Source organism: Nesoenas mayeri (genome assembly GCF_963082525.1).
Source record: "Nesoenas mayeri genome assembly, chromosome: 25".
In the NCBI taxonomy this organism is placed as follows: Eukaryota; Metazoa; Chordata; class Aves; order Columbiformes; family Columbidae; genus Nesoenas; species Nesoenas mayeri.
Genome location: NC_137549.1, coordinates 2,188,197 through 2,201,619, shown reverse-complemented (window position 1 = coordinate 2,201,619; position 13,423 = coordinate 2,188,197).

The window sequence follows — 13,423 nt, the reverse complement described above, 5'->3', positions numbered from 1 at the left end:
CCTGTGGCCTGTTTGTCTCCAGCTCCCTCCTTGTCACTTGTTCCCTCCAACAACCTTTTGATTCTTAATCTTTCCCAGAGCCAGCGCAGCTTGGGGACAGCAAAGAGAAATCTCTGTTTCATTGTCCACTCCCAGTGCTGCCTGAAAAACAACCGGGAATCACACAGAATCACAGAATGGACCGGGTTGGAAAAGCCCTCAGAGCTCATCCAGTCCAAGCCTTGGTCCAACTCCAGCCCATTGACTAGATCATGGCACTAAGTGCCATGGCCAATCTCAGTCTCAAAACCTCCAGGGCCGGTGAGTCCAGCACCTCCCTGGGCAGCCATTCCAATGCCTGACCACTCTCTCTGCACAGAATTACTTTCTCATCTCCAGCCTCAATTTCCCCTGGCAGAGTTGAAGCCCATGGCCCCTTGTCCTATTGCTGATGCCTGGGAGAAGAGCCCAATCCCCACCTGGCCAGAACTGCCCTTCAGGTAGTTCTGGAGAGTGCTGAGCTCAGCTCTGAGCCTCCTCTTCTCCAGACTAAACAAGCCCAGCTCCCTCAGCCTCTCCCCATAGGGCTTGTGTTCAAGTCCCTTCCCCAGTCTTGTTGCTCTTCTCTGGACCCTCCAGCACTTCAGTCTCTTTCCTGACCTGAGGGGCCCAGAACTGACCACAATACTCCAGGTGTGGCCTCCCCAATGCAGAGCACAGGGGAAGGATCACTGCCCTTGTCCTGCTGACCACGCTCTTTTGGCTACAGGACAGGACACCATTGGCCTTCTTGGCCACCTGGGCACACTGTTGGCTCATGTTGAGCTTCCTGTCCATTAGTCCCCAGGTCCCTTTCTGCCTGGCTGCTCTGCAGCCACTCTGTGCCCAGCACGGTGAGCACAGCCCGGCCCGCTGCCCAGATCGCGTGTTTCCTCCATCACGGGGCACGTTTTAGCACTAAAATTTAGCCTTTTTGATCCTAGAAGTCACTGACAATACGTATGAGCTCCAGTACTTTCAGCCTGGTAACATTTGAAAGCAAAAATGATTGTTTAATGGAAAATAGGGATTTGCAGCCCCTACCGCAGATGGGCCACTCGTTATTTTTAAGCATTTTCCTTGAGTTTCTCCATCTGGCCGGTGCTGGGGGAACTGGGAACATCCAGCGATGCCAAGTCCCGTTGGAAATGTGTTGGTGTTACTTTGCTAAATGGAATTATCGGTGCTTTGTCCGTGGATCGGACGGGACGCTGGAGCCGAGAATGCAGAGCAGTGTAAAGAGGATTTATGCAACGACACCTATTTGCTTGACGCTTGTTTCTCGGGTGCTCAACAGCAGCTGCTTTTAGCGAGGAAGTTTGTTCTTGGGAGGTCACATCCGAACAATTGTAAATGTCTGATGTCTTTGTGGAAGAACTTTGTAATATTGGAATAATAGTACATAGGCTGGTGTTACCAACGACTCTACAGGTTATTTTAGCTCTCGCGACGTTCAACTCCACGTGGTTACGCATGAGGAATAAGCTCTTTAAGCTCATTTCACACGATGCTGAAGGACAGATTTTCTTGTGCTCCAAAACCTAAGGTGTATTTTTGCTGGTTTAAGATCTTCTATGCACTTGGCCCCTTCATTAAATAAAACCGAAAGCTAAATGTGTCGGCCAGTTTATGGTGTGAAAATGCCGATAAATCAATATCCTCTTCCGATTCCCTGATTCGTATCTTGTGTCTATTTACATTGTCAATTAACTAACCCCAGGCACTAGTTTCATAGTTTGAGTTCGCTGGGTTGCTGAATTTGGACCCAATTTTGTGCAATTTCTCCCTTCACACCCACTGTTCAAGGTTTAGTATTTGCCAGGTGATAACATGCAAAATGGATAGAAAAATCCTAATGTTGTGACTTCTGCCTATGAGATCAGCATCATATCTATGGTACAAGTACCATTTTGTTGTTGCTATTGTTTGCAAGTAATAACGAAGAACTGAATGTCACCTCCAGTGCTGACAATAGGACAGAGCCGTGGCAAAGACCGGGAGAAAAAGCAACGTCGTTTCCATGTAGAAAAAGGCATTTTTGGTAAACACTTCTGGTTTTCCAAACCCGTAAGTCTTACTGCAATACCTGTGTTCTCAGTTCAGGTGGGTTCTTTCCACCCTGTGTCTATACAGCTCTTTGTGGTTTTGATATCAGCCTTGGACCCGACCGCACAGCTTATCGTGATATCTCTATTTTTCTAGATGTAAATACATGTAATAGGGAGCGTTTCCAGTGACCAAATGCCCGTTTGCTTCTTCCTGCCAGAAAAATGTGGGAAAAATCCTATTTCAAAATGAATGGGGGGTAGGGAACAGAATCTTGAATTTTCCATGGAGTAACCAAACCAATTTCAGGTGCAAGAGAACAGAATGGAAAACAACCGCTCAACTCAAACTGCAGTGTTTCTGTTTCCTTTTTCTTCTGTTTTGCTTTTAAAACCCAACAGGAATTGACTTTCCTTCCACCCATTTTAGCTTAAAACTGTACCAATTTTCTAAAACTGTAAAATAAAGATACTTAATTTTTGAACTGAATTCTGGTGGTTTGGCGTTGAAATCCCATTGTTCACTCTTCTCGTTGTCTGCGCCGGGTGCCATAAAACGTCTCATGTGCTGTGAAGGATCTGGAGCAGATTCCCCCTGTTTTCCATGCGAAACTCTTACAATTTGCTGGTGGCTTTTGCCAGTTTTCTGTTAACGTGCAAAACTCAGCACCAGAAACGGGGTTTGTGTCCCCACATTGTCTCTTTTTCCTCCTTCCATAACCCTGATGCGATGGTTGTATCGGTACAATCAGTTCTGACTGATGTGGTGGTGAAGGTGCTTACTGACGGTCCCTCATAGGTTAATTAATGTTTAATTCCTAGGGAATCGCAGGGATGTACCCACGAGTGGTGCGAACTGCAGACAGGAAGGTTTCCACCCTGTGCTTTGTTCCCGTGCTTTGCGGTGTGCTCTGCATTTCACTTGTCGACATGCAATGCAGCCAGGGAGACAAAAACTGAGCCGTTCCTTGTGTTACCTGGCTTCATTAAAGAGAGAACAACATTTTAAAGGGGAAAAAGCTTGCAGGAGAGTCTGTCTGGTGGGGTGTTTGCTGGGGAATCAAGGGGGAGCTGCCGCCAGGGAGACAAAGACGGTTCAGAACCAGAAAAACTGGTTTGGTGTTAAATAAAGGGCAGTAAATGTTGAGACACGGTCTGGCCGCAAAGCTCATCCTAAGGGATTCATCCTATGTTAGTTGACACGGGATTCTAGATTTAAACATACACCTGTATGCTAGAACTAAATTAGCAAAATGAAGAAGTTACGTGACTTTTCTCTTACTGTGTTGGTTGGACAGATGCGGACAGAACGTTTGCGTGTCTTTATTTGTAGTAATTCTGGGTCTTGGCACAGAGAATTAAATGGTCCACGCAGGAGGATGTTTAGTGGGCTCAGGTGAGACCCCAAGCTGCTGCTCTGCTGAATTCCCACCGTGGAGCTGGCCTGTGGTTCTACCCCACCATCCATCGCTATTGATTATCTTAACTACATTCAAAGCATCTCCCAACTGGGATCTGTCCTATGTGACCATTCCCGCATCTGCTTTAGCTGTTTGTGTTGGCTGGAGCGCTTTGTGTTGACCGAAACCACCTTATCTATGCAGAGCTCCCTGGGCTTTGCAGCAAGAGCCCCCAGGGCACCTCTGGAAGGAAAAGCTGGATGGTCCTCCAAGTGTGATGGGCAGTTCAGCCCGGGAATTGGTCTCTGCACGGCCCTTGTCTGAGGTGCTGGAATTCCAGCCTCAATTGCTCCAATTCATGTGAAGATCTTCACTTAATTGCCCAGTTTCAAGTCCATTCATTGTCTCAGAGGATGGGGTGGGGGGTTCCTGGAGCACCTGGGGACTTGTGCCCATGGGGACAATGTCCATCCCACCCACAACTGAGCCACCCATGAGCGTCCTACCCACAGCTCCACGTTCCGCAGCTCTTGCCACATACCCCAAACCATGTCAATTGTTTTATTTCTATTTTAGAAGGGGATGAAGATTGGATATCACACATAGCAAGTAACACCCCGGAGGGGTCTAAAAGACATTTAGACGCGGTTCTTAGGGACGTGGTTTAGTGCAAGAGTCAGGCTGTGGTTGGACTCGATCTCAAGGGTTTCTTCCAACTGAAATGGTTCTAGGAAATAAGAGAGAGCTTTTGACTCGCCACAGGGCGCAGCAGCGCTGAGCTCCAGCATCGCGGTCCAGGCACCTGTGGAGCAGGTGGAACAGAGTTACCGAACCAGAAGAGTGAGAAGACTGCGCTCTGCACTTCTTTAGCCTTTAAGCGCAACATTAGGTACGAATCAGCGGTGGTTTTCTTTTTGTGGGATCTGTATTCAGGCTAATACACTGTTTTATACTTCGCTCTGAGGTTTTTCTATTTAAATAAATACTTTCTCGGTGTCCAGGTCCCTTCTCTTCAGCGTCACCTCCCAGACTGGGCTCTTGGACAAGCTCAATGTTCTGCTCCCAGCAGAGCTTTGTTCCTTGGAAAGAGCTGCAGCTGTCGCTGGTTCTTGCGTAAGACATTTCCATTAAAATATCGAGTATTACATTGCTTTAGTGCAGCATTTATTTATTGCGGCAAACCCGCAATGGGCAGAGTGGCCCCGTTGAGCTTGGCAAGGGTGGTTGCCAGTGGCCACATTCATGGTAACTGTCTTGAAACGGAGAACTAAACTTAACAGCAGAGTCAATGATTGTTAAGCAACATTCTTTATTTAATCAGCGCTGGGAACACATAGAACATTTGTGTGAGTCTTTTTGTCTTTAATAATTCTGGGTCTTGGCACAGAGAATTAAATGGTCCACACAGGAGGATATTCCCATGGGCTCAGGTGAGACCCCAAACTGCTGCTCTGTTGAATTCCCACCGTGGAGCTGGCCTGTTGTTCTACCCCTCGATCCATCACTATTAATTATCTTAATTACCCTCCACATCCCCCCCTGCTTGTTGCTTTCGGGGTTTGGTCCAGCAGTTTTGCCTTTTCCAGTCCCACAAAGACACGTGCAGCTTCTTCTTTATCTGCTGAACTTCTTGGAGGACATGAGGCTCCTGCTCAGCTCTTCCACGAGGATGGACAGATGGATGGTACACGCCGTATGTCAGTAAATACAGGAGCTGCTCACGACATTCACCACTCACAGCCCAATGTGCTTGTATTCAGAGATTGCTGCATTTTCCTGTTTCATTGGACCTTCAGGAGGAATTTTAACCAGCCAGTCGTGGTTTCTGGTGCTCAGGAGGCACCTAAAGGAGGTTTTGGTGGTTGCTGCTTGGTCTGGAGACATGTGTGGGACAGCAGGTGTTGGGAATGAACGAACATGCTCTTATCAAAACCGACTTCAGAGAAGCCTCTGTGATCATTTTATCACTTAAAAATCTTATTGTCTTCCCTCGCTTTGCTCTTTAAGCACACGAACTGCTGAAGTTTGCCATTGGTGCTGCAGCTGCTCAGGATCAGGAGCGGTAACTGGGTGAGAACTGTGCCAAGTGGCAGGCGGAAAATTCAAATGAAAGCAAAACCAGTTCTCAGTTTTTCGTGGTTTTTGTCCTTCCAAGGCAGCAGGAGGGTCGTCTGTGGGTTCAAACACCAGCTCCAGCGCAGGGAACCCTGCCCAGGTCTGGCTGTGCTGCAGGTGTGCGTGATGCTGGGTGATCCCTGCCTGCCCTTGGGCCATTCTCCTCGCACAGAGATTGTTTTGATGATAACCAGAGTATGGACTGTAAAGCCTATGGACGTCTGACTGGGAAATGAGTGGGTTTTTGTAAGAGTGCTCCCTTTCACTATTTTCTGTGCATGGGACAGTGCTTGTTAATCACCCACACGGCTTTCCTGCGGGGGGCTGCAGGTTCTGGTGAGTGGGGTGAATTTGGGGCTGCAGGTTCTGGTGAGTGGGGTGAATTTAGGGCTGCGGGTTCTGGTGAGTGGGGTGAATTTGGGGCTGCAGGTTGTGCTGAGTGGGGTGAATTCGGAGCTGTGGGTTCTGGTGAGTGGGGTGAATTTGGGGCTGTGGGTTCTGGTGAGTGGGGTGACTTCGGGGCTGCAGGTTGTGGTGAGTGGGGTGAATTCGGAGCTGCGGGTTCTGGTGAGTGGGGTGAATCCAGCGCAACTGCCATGAACCGGGCAGCAATTTTGCTTTGTGCCCTGCTAGTGAAACCCGAGAGAAGAGAACGGGACTTGTGGCCCAGCGACCCGCAGAAACTGCTGCGGGCTGGGGGCATCTCTGCTCGGGGGTGGGGGGAGAAACGTGCTTGAACACCAACAACAGAGTGAGCGGTACCGGCGCTCGGGCTGCGCCTTTAAGCTGTGTATGCAAAGTCCCGTGTGCCGCCCCCCGCCCCTGCAGCGGCTCCCGGGGCCGGAGCGGCCGGTGCCGCCGGGCAGAGCGGGGGAGGCTGCGCTGCCGGAGCCACCGCGGCGGGGCCGGGGAAACGCGCCGGCGGCAGCGGGGAAAGCGGAGCGGGTGAGTTCCTGCGCCCGTTCCCCGCACGGTGTCGGGGGCTCTGGGCTGGGCTGGGAGGACGAACCCACGCAGGTTCCCGGGAGCTGCACCCGCCACCCGGGGCAGAGCGATCGCTCCGGGGTTCGGGGCTCCGGGGGTTCGGGCGATGCCTCCTCCTCCTCCTCCTCCTCCTCCTCCTCACTTTTCCAGCGGGGTTTGCTGCCCTCACTCCGGGATTTCCAAGCAAGTGGGAATTTGAAACTGCTCCTCCCCGCTGAATTTTCCCCTCTGTGCTCGGGGAAACTGCTTCGCTTGTTGCTGGATTTATTGCCTTTGGGGGAAACATCGAATCTTGTATTTAAGGTAATAGGCGCAAATAACTTCAGTGCTTCCTTTTCAGTGACTTACGCCTAAATGATTTTCCTTATGTGATCATCATGAAGTGCGTTTATAGTGTCTTTTCAATTCCATGCGGCTTCCAAAGGATTCGGGGCAGGTTGGGAGCACTTTGCACAAACCAGCTGGTGATGCTGGAGGGGATTTGTTCACGATTGTCAGACCAAAGGAACCACACAAATGGGCTCCCAACTGAATATCTGTGGAGGTTTGACACTTCTGCCCGTTCTGTCCTGCAGGTTATAGTGTATTTCTGTAGGACATTTGGTCTGCCAGCCTGTCTGACTGTACCGAATGTGCATCTAATGGATGAGCCTGGGTGGAAGGTGATCCCTGGGCTCTCTTTGGAAGTCCTGGTCAAGGAAGAACGTCTTAGTTTCTTTAACACTCTGGAAACCAAACACAGATAAAGGTCCATGTTATCTAAAAGCTGTAACAAATTATGAAATATTCTAGAAAGAAAGAAGTTCAGGGTTACTTCATCAGAAATGAAAAATGCAGCTTTACCAAAATAAAATAAGCAACACTAAAATAAGCAACATTATCACCGTACAAACTCCGTGAGTGACACAGCGATGGTTGAGAGCAGTTCAGCCCCTGGCATGGGGTGAATCTTGTCACAACCTCGGTGGCCTTGGAATGGCACCAGCGTTTGAGCTCAGGCAACGTTCCTGCAGCCGGATGGGGGTTTGTCCCCGGGTGAAGGACGAAGGGGCTGCTGAGAGCTGCTCCGCACCCGCTTGTGCTCCAGCTCAGCAGAGCCGGCTCGGGTCAGATCCCCCGAGCTCTGCCCAGGGACGGTCCTGGGGGGACGTGCCAGGAAAAGCAGCGCAGGATCTGAGCAGGGTCACAGTGGGATCCGAGCAGGATCTGAGCTGGATTTGAGTGGGATCTGGGCAGGATTTGAAAAGGATCTGAGCGGGATCTGAGTGGGATTTGAAAAGGATCTGAGCAGGGTCCGAGTGGGATCTGAGTGGGATCTGAACAGGGTCCGAGTGGGATCTGAGCAGGATCCGAGTGGGATCTGAGCACGATCTGAGTGGGATCTGGGCAGGATCTGAGCAGGGTCCGAGTAGGATCTGAGCAGGGTCTGAGTGGGATCTGAGCACGATCTGAGTGGGATCTGAGCAGGATCTGGGCAGGATCTGAGCAGGGTCCGAGTAGGATCTGAGCAGGGTCTGAGTGGGATCTGAGTGGGATCTGAACAGGGCAGGGTCTGAGTGGGATCTGAGTGGGATCTGAAAAGGGCAGGATCCGAGTGGGATCTGAATGGGATCTGAGCAGAGTCCGAGTGGGATCTGAGTGGGATCCAAGTGGGATCTGAGCAGGATCTGAGCAGGATCCGAGTGGATTCTGAGTGGGATCTGAGCAGGATCCGAGTGGAATCCAAGTGGGATCCGAGTGGGATCTGAGCGGGATCCAAGCAGGATCTGAGTGGGATCCAAGTGGGATCTGAGCAGGATCTGAGCAGGATCCGAGTGGATTCTGAGTGGGATCTGAGCAGGATCCGAGTGGAATCCAAGTGGGATCCGAGTGGGATCTGAGCAGGATCCAAGTGGGATCTGAATGGGATCCAAGCAGGATCTGAGTGGGATCCAAGTGGGATTCGAGCAGCCCGTGTGCGCCGGCATCCCCCAGGCCGCGCCGTGCTGGCCGCCCGTGCTCACAGCCTCAGCTCTGCCGTCCAGCGGGTGCCGCGGTTCCGCAGCCCCACTCGTGGACTCTCACTGTGCAGCCTCTGGGGTCAGTGACAAAACTGCCATTGCCCAGGCGCTGTGAGCTCCCGGCGCCGCTGCCCCTTCACCCTGGCTGCTTTCTCTGTGTTAACTCATCTTTGGACACAGTATTCGTGGCAGGAGGCTGGATGGACTCAGGGTAGCGTGGAGGTTTTGTGCCCGTGAACGTTAATGCCAACCTGCCAAACTGTAGTAACAGCTGGAACTAGACTTAAGCAACAAAGTAATTTACACTTTGCTTCTAATTTGTGTAAGCTGGTAAGAAAGAATAAAATGTGATTGTCTGCAAAATGAAGACATCTGCCTTAACCTCTGCTCCTCCAAGAACCTCCAGTCCCATTATGTCACCAGTGCCATTGGGACCGTGCTGGGTCCTTTGCGCTGGATGGGACACGGTGTCCCAAGGAGGAGGGTGCTGGCGCTAAAGGAAATGCCAGGAGCTGAGCGTGTGAGTTTTTCTTGGCCATTCATGAGCTGAAAAGTATCAAATGATATAGTGCTCCTATTGTGAAAAGCCGCTGGACAAAAATGGCACTTCCTTGCTGACTGGATACTCCCGTGTGTATTCAGTATTTACTATCTGTACCCGGTTTTCAAGCCAGCGCAGTTAGGGGGAGGAAGGCAGCTTTAATTTTATTGTGTAATCCATGGCTAAGAGTTTAAAAAGTAATTGCAGGTACAAATCTGCCCGGTGAGAGCCCGAGACAGAGTGGAAATGATGTTAGAGCCTTTGTTACTGGGATAATGGGAGCGGTGGGAGCTCGGCCTGTCTGTCATGTCCCAGCTGAGCCCGCGGAGCTGGCAGGCGGGGAGAGGATCCTCTTACCTGTAAACTGAGAGACATTTGAAGTCCGAGAGGGACAATAAACAAGGCTGCGCAGTGTCACGGGTCTGCTGAGAGCAGGACTGCGGCTGCACCGGGGCAGCTCCAGCAGAGCCGAGAGCGAGCGGCCGCTTGGGATGGGGCCAGAAGGGACGTGGGTCACCTGCTGACAGTGCTGGGGGCTCTTTGCTCATCCACCTCAATAGGAAAGTTTAACAAGGGCAAGTGCAGGGTCCTGCAGCTGGGGAGGAACAACCCCCGGCACCAGTACGGGTTGGGGTTGAGCTGCTGAAAGCAGCTCTGCAGAGAAGGACCTGGGAGTTCTGGGGGACAACAGGGTGACCATGGGTCACCAATGTGCCCTGTGGCCAAGAAGCCAATGGGACCTGGGGTGCATGAGTAGAAGCGTGACCAGCAGGTCAGGGAGGTTCATCCTCCCCCTCTGCTCTGCCCTGGTGAGGCCACATCTGCAGAACTGGGACCAGTTCTGGGCTCCCCAGTTTAAGAAGGACAAGGGATGACTGGAGGGAGTCCAGCAGAGAGTGACAAAGATGCCGAGGGGTCTGGAGCATCTTTGTGATGAGGAGACACTGAGAGAGCTGGGGCTGTTGAGCTGGGGAAGAGAAGCAGAGAGGATCTGATCAATGGGATCAATATCTCAGGGTGGGTGTCAGAGGATGGACCAGACTCTGTTCAGTGGTGCCCAGCACCAGGGTGAGGGGCAACGGGCACAGACTGAAACACAGGAGGCTCCATGTGCACATGAGCAGAAACTTGTTTGCTGGGAGGTGCCAGAGCCTGGCCCAGGCTGCCCAGAGCGGGTGTGGAGTCTCCTGCTCTGAGACATTCAGACCCCCTGGACCCACCTGTGTGATCTGCTCTGTGACCCTGCGTGAGCAGGTGGGGCTGGGGATCTGCAGAGATCCTGCAACCCAATCAGGTGGGGATGCTGTGATTCTGTGGAAAGTGTCAAATCCTCAGCCCGGGGTCCGCAGCCTCTAAAGTGACTGGTTTTTTTATACTGGGAAGTCGGGTGTAGCCTTCAGATGCAGCACAGCCCCCCTAAACGTTAACAACAGCAAGGGGGGACATGCACAGCTCCACATGCCCAGTTACAGAAGCTGGAGCTGGGTTAAAGCAAAAGGACTAAAGAAACTCAGTGCTGGGTGGTTCAGGGAACCATTCTGGTGTCAGGAGACGCTTGTGCCACACGAAACAAAAAGGCCACGCCAGCCAAACCTGGTGTGACCGTGTCCGCCGAGCGTGTGGGCTGTGTCTTTGCTCAGGAAGGGGCCGGCTGCTCCAGATGGCATATCATGGTGTATCATGGCGTATCATCATGGCGTATCATCATGGCGCATCATGGCGCATCATGGCGCATCATCATGGCGCATCATGGCGTATCATGGCGTATCATCATGGCGTATCATCATGGCGCATCATGGCGCATCATGGCGCATCATGGCGTATCACCATGGCGTATCATGGTGCATCAGCATCTCGTCGGGAGATTGAAGGGAGGACGCCCCAGGAAGCACCAGTGCTATTCCAGCACTCCCTCCCTTCTCCGGGCCCCACTCGGTGCAGCCCCGGGGTGTCCCCGAGCGCTGAGAGGGAACAGCTTCACGGGTCTTGGCCTCTCCAGACTGACACAACCACCACCCAGCAAACACCACTGGGGATAAACCCACTCCCCATGGAAAATATCCCACCTCCCACCAGTAGCTGCTGCCCCGAGTCGCTGAGCCCCATTTGCACACAAACTCGCAGCTGTAAGGGAAAAAAAATCACAATGCTCAGCCCTATTTTAACTGAGATATTTGGGGTTTGCTGTTCTCGGCAGAGCTGTTTGCACACCCACATTGCTTCATCTCCTCTGGTCATGCTGCTGATTTCACTTACTGCACGTGACCATCTTCTGTCTTGCTCCAGCTCATGGTTTGGTGGCACAGATGTGGTTTGTTGTTCTGGCACCTGTGATCTTTGAATGGTGAACCCACCAAACAAGGCACACGGGTCTACTTTTTCATTTTGGGCTTTCTCCTTCTAGCCCAAAGTGATTCTGCCTCTGCCGTATTCCTCCTCTGAAGCGCCATAGGTCTTATCTCGGTCATAAAACCCTTAAGTCCTTCACTCACCTTTGACCAGATGCTCGTTACTTCCTGAGGCTGCAGGTGGATTTGCTGTTGTCTGCCCCGAGCAAGTCGCGTGTTTTTCATACCAATGCCGTGTTTCGCAAAGGCTTTGTCTGGTGAGGACTCACAGGTGTGACCTTAGGCCAGGAGGTGGCTTTACAACCCCCAGCAGACACCGTGTTGCTGTGCCGGGAGCCAGAGCACCCTGTTACGGTACCAGCGTAATGTGGGATAAAGCAAATGTTTTATTAACACACGGTTATTCAAATGGTTGCAGCACCTTGGCTGCCCATTATAATTGTTGTGTTGGAGAAAACCATCCAAACATGCTAAAATGTAGAAATGCAGCCCAAAGTCTCCAGGGCTCTGCCAGTTGGGGACGTTTGGTTTTGTCTCATATTCATTATCTGTGAACGAAGTTGACTTTTGAAGACACGGGTACCACTGTTCCTTCCCTGTTTCCTTCCCTGCTTCTTTCCTCTGCTCACCAGACCATTGGTTTGGCCATGTCCTCGTGGTGGAGGACGGCAGAGGAGCGACAGGAGAAGCTGCAGAAGAGCAGGAGGGACCCTGATGAGTTCAACTCACTTGTACCATCAAAATAACACCCAGCCACAGCCAGTTTTGTCTGTTATTTCCTTTTCTCAGATGCGATTGTCCTACCTGTAAAGCCCATTGGTATAAGACCACTGGTCAACATATCTGGACCAGATTTTTGAGCTTATTCAGCATCCCACAAGAGAGCCGGTGACTCCAAACCTGTTGGAAGGCACAGGACTCATCTGTATGTATCCAGGTCACCAGGACCACTGGAAAAACAAATGTTTCTGCCTGCCTCCTCTCAGCCAGAGCTGAATTGTCAAATGGAGATACTGTTCGAACAAACACCAGGCACAACGTGCCGATCTGTGCCAGGCTCAGTTACCGCTGAAAAAGGATATTTGGAGGTCTGCTAGAAAAAAAAAGAGGCATCTTGGACAGCCTCTCCCTCCCTCTCCCCTTCTCCCTGTCCGATGCCTCACAAAGAAGTGACCTTTTAAAATCTCTTATCTAGAGGCTCCTGTTCAAAGAGCTGCTGACGCCTCTTGGAAAAGGCTGAAAAGCTCTTCTGAAACTGCTGCTCCCTGGGTGCTTTCCTCCCTCTTTCTCTTTCATTGCTGGGTGGATTTGCATTAGAAAAGGCTGTTCCCTGTTTGCTGAAGCCACAGCCTGATTTATAGTGTCAATAAATTGCTCTTGCAGCCCAGCCACTCACAGCATCTTCTGAACCCATAGGAAGGGACCAGACGAGCTGACAGAATTTGGGACTGAGGAAGAAAATCTGAGTGGGTTTTATGTTCTTGAAGCTGTTGATATCCAGGCAGAGTAAATCTGAGAGGTGAACTTGCCAAGACTCTCCTGTGACCTGTAAATCTGAAGTTTCCAAGCAGCTCGAGGTTGAGGAGCCCTGGACCTCTGGTGAGAAGGTTGGACTTGATGTGTTTCATCTCTGACCAACCAAACTGTCTTAGATGGACTTTTGGGCACCAGTCTGGAGAGAAGGGCTGTGTGTCTTCTGCCAGCCTGTGTGGAATATTAACCCAGTAATTTCATAGAACACATCTCAAGGCTGCAGGAAACCAGAGCCCCTTCTTGTCCCGTTAGGCTTGTTGCAAAAATTAACAGGGCTGAAGTACGGCTGATGGACCGGCTGGGGAAAAAGGAGGATATTCCAGCCTGTTTCATTCCTATCAATATCCAGTTGTTGATGTGCAAAAAGAAAACCAAACCAGCAACAGTGTGGTTTGTACAAGCAAGAATACAGACAGAAAAACAAGATAAATGCCCTATT